Source organism: Gadus morhua, chromosome 8 (assembly GCF_902167405.1).
Source record: "Gadus morhua chromosome 8, gadMor3.0, whole genome shotgun sequence".
Taxonomy (NCBI): Eukaryota; Metazoa; Chordata; class Actinopteri; order Gadiformes; family Gadidae; genus Gadus; species Gadus morhua.
The window spans coordinates 28,112,053-28,121,149 of NC_044055.1; the positions used below are offsets into that span (position 1 = coordinate 28,112,053).

A 9,097-nucleotide genomic window follows, 5' to 3' on the forward strand; every position below is an offset into this window, starting at 1 on the left:
CCGTTGACACGACAACACGTAACCGGAGTTTTCAGAAATCTCCACTTTGGCCGGAGTTTTTAGAAATTATCGTTTTCTGTGACGAAAACAGCGTTTTCGTGTAAATGAGAGGCTAAACCGTGTGAAAATATCTGCGTTTTCCCTTCGTGTAAACGGGGCCTTAGTGGTCGAGTATTGAGGGGAGCTCATTGATGCAGCCGAAGCTGAACATAGACGTACACTGTACCACAATGCATGTTCGATCTTGTTTGACTTCACATGGAAGCAGAAGACATGGTGGTAGGTTCATAATGACTAATACTGTATGTTTAGATTACTATAGTGAGAAGTCAGGATTTCTGAAGTAAAGATCTCATTAACTCATCAACTGTGCATCGAACATCTATACTAGTATTGGATGTTGGCATTAGTGTACTGTAGTTGCTTACAAATTAAAGTACAATTCAAAAGTGTCACTATAAAGTTTAAATGTCTGATTAGTGCATGATGTTTGTACATTTGCAGCATTGATGGAGCACTTGAAGATGGGTCATTTGGACGACTGGTAAACGATGAGCACAAGGCACCAAATTGCAGAATGAAGTTGATCGAAGCAGATGGGAAGCCACATATCTGCCTTTTTGCACTGAAGGAAATTATGTCAGGAACTGAAATCACTTATGACTATAATAATAATAATAATAATAATAAATGAAATTTATATAGCGCTTAATATGGTACTCTAAGACGCTTTACATATTGCCCTATCAAAACTATGTAAGACAGACTAGGAATAAAAGAAAAACAGAGGTTAAACATGAAGAATAAGGTGGGAGTTAGGTGGGGAAGGCACCTTGTGTTCTCTGGAGCGGGTACCAGTGAGGAGGCGTGCAGCTGAGTTCTGGACATATTGAAGTTTTTTGAGGACTTCGTTGGTGGTGCCGTAGAGAAGACCATTGCAGTAGTCAAGCCTGGATGAAATGAAAGCGTGGATGAGTGTCGCAGCAGCGGTAGTTGACAGGTTGGGGCGGAGGCGGGCGATGTTTCGGAGGTGGAAAAAGGCAGTTTTGGTAGTATGGTTAACATGGGGGAGGAAGGAGAGAGTGGGGTCCAGGATAACTCCAAGGTTACGGATTTTGGTGGAGGGGGTGATGGTGGAGCCGTCAATGTTAAGGGTGAAGTTCAGAGTGGAATGAGTGAGGGTGTCAGGACCAATGATGAGGATTTCGGATTTGTTGGAGTTGAGTTTGAGAAAGCTGTTTTGCATCCTGGTCTTGATGTCAGTCAAACAGTTGGAGAGGGTTGAGAGAGTGGAAGGACTGAATGTTTTGGAGGTAAGGTAAAGCTGTGCGTCATCTGCGTAACAATGGAACCGAAGTCCATGGTGACGAAGGATCTGACCAAGAGGAAGCATGTACAGAATGAAGAGGAGTGGACCAAGCACAGAACCCTGGGGGACACCGTGGATGAGAGGAGTAGTGGCTGATTGACAGTTGTTGATGGCGATGAATTGATGTCTGTCGGAGAGATAGGATCCAAGCCAGGAGAGGGCGGTGCCAGTGATGCCAAGGGTGGATTGGAGACGGGAGAGGAGAATGGAGTGATTGATCGTGTCAAAGGCAGCACTGAGGTCAAGGAGGATGAGGATATTTAGGGAGCCAGTGTCAGAGGATAGCAGAAGGTCATTGGTCACTTTGAGGAGGGCAGTTTCTGTACTGTGTTTGGAGCGGAAACCGGATTGGAAGAGTTCAAAGAGGTCGTTGGTGTCAAGGTAGGTGATGAGTTGTTTGGCAACAACACGTTCTAGGATTTTAGACAGAAAAGGTAGATTGGAGATGGGGCGGTAGTTGTTAGGGGAATCAGGATCCAGGCCGGGTTTCTTTAGTACGGGGGTGACTGATGCAAGCTTTAGGGAGGAGGGGACATGGCCGGAGGATAGAGAGGAGTTTACAGTGTTAGTGATGAGGGTGGAGAGAATGGGGAGACAGGCCTTTAGAAGTGTGGTGGGGAGCGGGTCCAGGTTGCAGGTTGTTGATTTCATGGTTGAGACTATGGAGAAAAGATCAGAGGAGGTAATGGTAGCAAATGTGGAGAAGGATTGACTGGTGGTTAGGGGGGGATCCTGTTTGGGACGTAGGGCGGGGTCGATGGTCAACTGGCTGTGGATTGTGCTGATTTTATCATTGAAGAAGGATAGGAAGTTATTGCATTTTTCAACTGAGAAGGAGTGAGAGATGGTGTCTCACTATGGTGGGTAAGAATGGCCCTGGCGTAAAGAGGTGGGTCATTTTGATTTTTTTCCCCTATGAATTGGTGTCAAGGTTTAAAAAATATAGCCTATAGTTTGACATCTTGATAAAAATGAAATCATCTTTTGTGTTAAGCTGTGTCAGTTTCATGATGCCACAGAGATGACACAATACCTATTGCTTGTAAGTGCCAACAATCATAACCAAAAAACAGAAGTCACTGCTTGGTGAGAAGTCACATCTTGGTGGTCTTCAATCTGGTTTTTAGTCAATCGTGTCTCTCTCCCAGATGATGACAGCAAGCTTATCTGAATGTTTTGTAGATTCCCCCTACTGTTACAAGCACTGCTGCCCAAGAGTCTATCAAAGACCGTTTCCAATCCCAAATCATGCCATCCACAGTCTGTATTGAAGGTCAGTGACTGTTTGACTAAATGTTTTATCTAGTTGTCAATGGTGTGCTATAGATGATTGAGAAACATTTATGCCACATATGGCCATGTTTACTGAGATGGTTTTTACATTAGTTATGTAGGCCGTATAAACATATTGTGTCTATAAAGAATGCGAACCAGCGACAGTGTGGTTGCTTCTAGAGTGATGCACAACCCCACCCTCCCTGGCCTTCTTCATATTCTTTCCTGTATTCTACAGAGACCAGAGAAAGACCAGAAGTCCAGTCCTGCAATATGACATCAGGCAGCTCTGCTTGTGAGGTAAGGTTGAATACGGCTGTCCCATTGTTTTACAATGGCTAAGGAAAGAAGTAGGTCACAACACAAAGCATCACCATGTACACCTGGCATAGTTTTATTGAACGAGGGCACAGGAAAATGTAGTGAACTATTCGTAAATAACAATAACCGCAAAATATATTTTCTCTAGCGGAATTGTTGGCAAGTAATTCACAAATGCAGACAGCGTAACTTTTCTAAGGTATACTAACATAGAACAAAATGCAGAGATGTGATGGGAATTTCACAACAGGATCAAATGTGATCCAGCCGATCATATTCAAGGGTCATTTTAAATTGTTACTCTGTTTTAGTCAGTTCAACTGTACAATAACACAATTGTGTAATTGATGTCCAAGTTCACAGTGCATTTTTCTGTTTAACTTGTTTAGACACAACTCAGTGGTGCAAGCTTCCCTTCTGGCCAACACTTCGTTGCAGAGCTTAGTGACCACGCCCATGATTTGGAACCCGATGTTTTCTCTACAGACTTATTCAGAGGTGAGTCCCTGCTTGAAGAAACAATGCCTGGTAAATACTAGGGTCTTGCAAGGCACTGTGCATTCATGTCCTGTGTTCTCTTCAACAGACACCGAATGGAGAGCAGAGTGTCAGTCATCCAGTCCCACACCAGACAGTCAAGCGCATGAGGTTAGTTTGAATTTAGCTGTTTATTTTGGGGATGTATGAATGTTTAGAAATGATGTCGTTTCGTAAGGGACATATTTATCAATGAATTACAATTATACTGCAGGTACAGTCCGGAAATCTTTGTCGGTACAGATAGTCATCACTTAACACTTTGTTCCCCTGTCTACATCATTTTGAGTGTCATTCACTTAAGGGTTTGAGTGAAATGGACAGTTGATGCCTGTTCATCTTTGCATATTGCTGTTCATTTTTTATGTGCCCTGTGTCAGAGGTCAAAGTGGCACTTCTTCTGCGAAAGAGGGGATTGGAGAAGTTGGTGTCCAGCACCTTGCTGTGTTCTCAGCAGACCTTGGCAGTGGTTAGTTACAGTTTTGAGTAAATGTTGTTAATTTCTGGCAATGCATGTCATGCCTGCCAAGGCAGCATGAAACATTTGGCGGTATCAGGCCATTTTTCTATGTCTTGATGGACATTTTGAGTAGAATATCATCTGTCAGGGATGTGAGTTGAGTATGTTATGCCTATATGTGGTTTTATGACTTGAGGAAAGTCGAGCACTGAATCTCCCTGTGTTCTCTTGTACAGAGACCGAATCAAGATCAGGGTGCCAATCATCAAAAGCTGCGCCAAATGACTCTGCTTGTGAGGTAAGTTTGAATTTACCTGTGTTTTGAAATTGACCAATGGCTAGAAGTACTGTGATGTTCCATGGAACACAATTTTCAGTGTTTTAGTAAACATCTTACAGCTACAGTGGAAATGTCCTCTATTCAGTATGGATGGTTTTACTAACCATGGTGTCCCCCCAACACTGTTTTTTTTCTGAGTGTGCCATACACTGGGAGTTCAATAATGCAAGACTTAGAGTTTGATCAAGGATGTCATTAAAAGTCCAAAGGACAGTGTCCTTGCATACCATGAGGTTGTCTGTGTTACAAACTGTCCTCACATAACATGAATATTCCCCTGTCTGTCACACAGATGTAGAAACTACAGCACTTGCTTGTAAAGTGGCTAGTTAAGGAATATCGTTTTTTTCTCTTCAATACACATTCTTACTTGTTGTATCAATGTGTACACTGCAAAAACTGATTTTTAAGAAAGTAAAAAAAGCCTTATTTCGAGAAAATGTGTCTTATTTTAAGTCTTAAAAGAAGAAAAATCTTGCCAAGCATATTTCACATAAGAAACATTTTCTTATTTTGAGAAAATATATCTTAACTTTTTCTTAATAAGATTTACCAACTAATATCAAGCTCGATTTAACTAGTAACAAGGTGTGGGCATATTTAGCTAATTATCCCAGCAAAGGAACAAGATTATCTTCCTTATTTTAAGATTGAGACCACGCGCACAACTTCTCAATTTCAGAATCTTAAGAAATGACAGCAATTTATTTCATTTACATGACAAACATGAAAATACAGTTTAACATGACCGTTGACAGATTGGGAAAAATATATAAAACAGTTCTGTGTTGACCACTACCTTCTTACCAAATATATTTCAAAACTTTCCATAACATTTCTATAACTTTTTGCCAAATTTCCATGTATATCTTATGAGCCACAGCTGTTGTAATAACAGAATAACAGTGTGCCTATTACAATACATCAGATGAGGCTTTGTGTAGCCCAATCACATCCCCGAGGTAATATTTCATTGGGACATAGACCATATCCTTGTGAGTAAAGCTGTAATACGGAGTGAAATCTACAAGGTTATCGACAGATACCAGTTCAGTTGCTTGTGCCAAGTTTGGGATCTCTATTTGATATGCCATATAATCTCTATCATAACAAATGGTATTGTACGGCATGAACTCAAAACAATACAATGATGAATTAATCACATAGATATTTCTTAAAAGTCCAAATTCTGGCAGATCAGAATTAACATCACTCACAAATAATAACTTTTCCCGTATATATTTGTTGCCATTTAGATTAATCCATTTTACAGAAACAGCATGGTTAACCTCATCATTTCCAAGGAAGGCTCTGGTTTTCTCTTTTAAGTATGACATGTTTCTTATTTCTGATATGGGTCCTAATGTACAATCATTTGAAAAAATGGGGTGTTCAGAACTACTTACATTCTGACAGCATTCATACATTTGATTATGCTTTATTAAGGATTTGCAAACATTTTTAAAATTGAGTTTTGAAGCCCACTGTTTGAAAAAGCAATGCTTTGATTCAAATCTCATGCCAGACCGGCGCCAGAGCAAATCTATACAGGGGGCACGTCGATTTTGTGGGAGGGCCCGCATCAATATTATGACAGACAGGTGTAGCCTACAAAAAACTCAATTGCGACAGTCCACAGCAGCATGCATGGCCAACAGCATTAACGCACGCCGCTGGCAAATAATACACATTAACAAACACAAACAGCCAAATATAAATCACATTTGCATTGTGTGCGCAAATAAACAAACATACAAAACATTCGCAACATTGAATCATGTGCTCGGCAAAAACATTGTCGCATGTGAACAGACTTCGTCTCTTTTCACCAGAATTTGTAGGAAATGAGTGACAAAAACCAAAACAATTACCAGTTTTATCGGTTCACTCTCTGTGCTCTCGGGAGCGGCCGGGGCATGCGTGTGTGCAATGGGAGAGAGAACGTTGAACTTTGTGTGGAGAGGAAAAAGGATGCACGGGAAACCCTGTTCAGTTCTGAAAGTGGTCCTGTAAAGGAAACAAATAAAAAAAATAAGTTGACGAGGCAAAAATTATTTTTTATGAGCTGGGAGATTTTTTTTGATTTTATTCGATTTTATTTTGAGAGAGAACGCTGTGAGCAGGGGAGAAAAAAAAGCTGATCGTCATCTTGTCCACTGCCTATGTTAAACACTGGTTAACTGTTTTAGACTAACTGTTCTCTTTTTAAAATCGTCACAATTTAATATGAGTAGTCTTATGAAACGGAGAATACCGGTACTTTCCACCATCCTCTGTTTGGATGAGGAGTTATCGCGGCTCCTGCAAACACACACGGAGCAAGTAGGCCTGTACAGTGTTTGCCTATCTGCTCCCACAATAGGGCTCTCCTCCTGCAAAAACCCCATTCTCTGCAACACTGATTGAACAGCGTGACATGTAATCATAATGAAAATAGTTAACTCACCGATTGATGCTAGTAAAGCTGGAGACGCCTTTTCCCTGTGGAATGGAACCTCCTTAGCAAACGGTCCTTCCACTGCTCCATGCATTTTCGAGTCAAGTCCTTCTCAAAACTGAGCTGGATGAGGTGGGCCTTCCGTGGATGCAGCATACTCCGCCTGTGATCACTGAAGATGTTCTTCAAAGAGGAAAATGAGTTTTCGCATGTGGCAGTGGAGGCTCCGAATGTTAAAGCAGACTTAAATGCCACCATGACACTGGGCATTGCTTCCAGGGTCTTGTGGAAAGTGGTGAACAGTGTTTTCACAGTCCAGTTTTCATCCTCTGCGCGCGTGGAGCCTTCCATTTGGGTGCGAAGGAACTGTCGAGCTACCACAAACTCCGCATCGATAAGTTTTGTGCCGGTCAAATCTAAGAGGGGCCTCACTTTTTCTGCGTCCAAAAAAGTGTCACTCTCTGGGTCAAGTGAAGCCAGTGATTCTATCAGCGCGCTGTTGCGCTCTCCAAAGCGCCGTGCCATCTCTCCGCACACTGCGTCTATACATCCATAATACAGTCTGAGTCTCTGTTGTTTTGCTGTGTTTTCCTGGTCAATTCGTGCACCCACAGACTGCTCAACAACGAAATCTTGTAGACGTGTGTTGGTTTCTGTGCGTCTCCTCTTGCTTTGTGGGTTATCCTCTGGCTCTGCACACTGATCCCATAACGTACTGAACTCGGTTTCGGTGCGGAGGCCCTCGATACACTTTGTAGCGGCGTTCACCAGTTGGACAGCTGTGTGAAGATCCATATCTTTTGACTGGAGCAGTCTATTTGGTGCTTCAAACAGGGTCAGAATCTTGCTCATCAGAAGCGCAATAAATCTGAAACTGGGTTTGGAAATTGCGCGCAGCAGTCCCACTGCTTCCACTCTCACATCGGCTGGGAACAAGTGTGTGTCGAGTTCTGTTAGCAGCTGGGAAATGTTTTCATGTGCTTTGCTTATCACCTGCACTGTGGCCAAATGACCCGTCCAGCGTTGGTCAAGCAGACGTTTTAGCGTCTCCCCTTTATAATGAACAGCGACTGTGGGTCTTCTTATGAACTTGTACAACAGGTTACACACACTGAAGAAATCTATGACAGGCTGCTCTGCGGACATTGCCTGCACCACCACCAAATGGAGCTGATGATTGAAGCAGTGGACATAGGGAATTTCTCTCTTCAGTTCCTCTTGAAGGAGTTTCTGTACTCCACCATGTTTTCCCGACATCACGGAGGCCCCGTCGTACACTTGGCTAAGTATTTTGTCGGTGCTCAATCCAGCCTTAGTGAGTTCGGAAATAACGGTCTGTGTCAGAGTCTTAGCATCCCCCTCCTCTGCCGTGGCTATTGTCAAAAGCCGCTCTCTTATTTCACTGGTGTGTGCGTCAATAAACCGAAGAACAATTGGGATATTTTCCCGGCCGGTAGGATCCCTTGTTCCATCAACTTTGATCGAATAAAACTCATCCCCCACCTCTTCAACAATATGCTCCGTCACTAAGGTGCTCATCAATTCTATTATTTCGTTCTGTATGTCATGAGAGGTGTAGGTGGCCGTGCGGGGAATAGTTTCCATTATTTTGGCCAACTCTGCGTCTTTCTGCAAGGTATACAGAAACAGTGACAGGAACAGCCCACTGCCTGACTCTGACATGCTTTCGACTGAATCGTGGTCCCCTCTGAAAGGGAGTTGGTTGAAAGCTAAAAATGCTATCATGTCGACAATAGTAGACACGTAGTATCGGTTCCGAGCAAGCTGATCTGTGTGCACCAGCGTACTTATTTTCTGACCTCTTGCTTCTCGCATCTGTCTCTCCCTCCACAAAGTCTCGCATGAGATGTGTTCTTTTGATGCGGCATGCCTGAGCAGTCCTTTATCAGTCTCTAAAGCGTGTTTCCAGTCACAAAAACCTTTAACGGTGAAAGCTGCATCACATGACGTACTAAATTTTCTGCATGGGAAACAAAAGGCTGCATCCGCTTTCACTGAATACTCTAGCCATGGTTTGTTGTGATACCACGCACTGGAAAAATTGCGCTTCTTCCCAGAAAACAATCTGGCTGGAAACGTATCCAGTTTCACCTGGTTGGGTTTACTCGTGCCAAGATCGTCCGGGGCTGATGCTCTTAGAGCGTGTGTAGCTGGCCCTATTGCAGCAACAGTACCGGCTGTTGAGCCGGATCCCCGTGATGGAGGCGAGTTGGAGGCCGCGGAGGCGGAGGTTGAGGCGGAGGCTGCTCGTAGTAGCAGGTGTGGTGACAGCGGCGATGGGACAGGTAAAGAAGAGCTGGATGCTGGTGGAGGCGAGGAGCAGGCGGAAGGTGTTGG

At 43.2% G+C, this 9,097-nt stretch overlaps 1 long non-coding RNA gene across 1 annotated transcript; it reads right to left on the minus strand.

Annotated features, from left to right (window-relative positions):
- Positions 1-6,176: 6,176 nt before the first annotated feature.
- LOC115549034 (uncharacterized) lies at positions 6,177-7,255 on the minus strand. Its single transcript, XR_003977690.1, has 2 exons — positions 6,749-7,255; positions 6,177-6,309 (listed from the first exon to the last, which is right to left on the minus strand). It is a non-coding gene; the product is annotated as an uncharacterized LOC115549034 (long non-coding RNA).
- Positions 7,256-9,097: the final 1,842 nt, after the last annotated feature.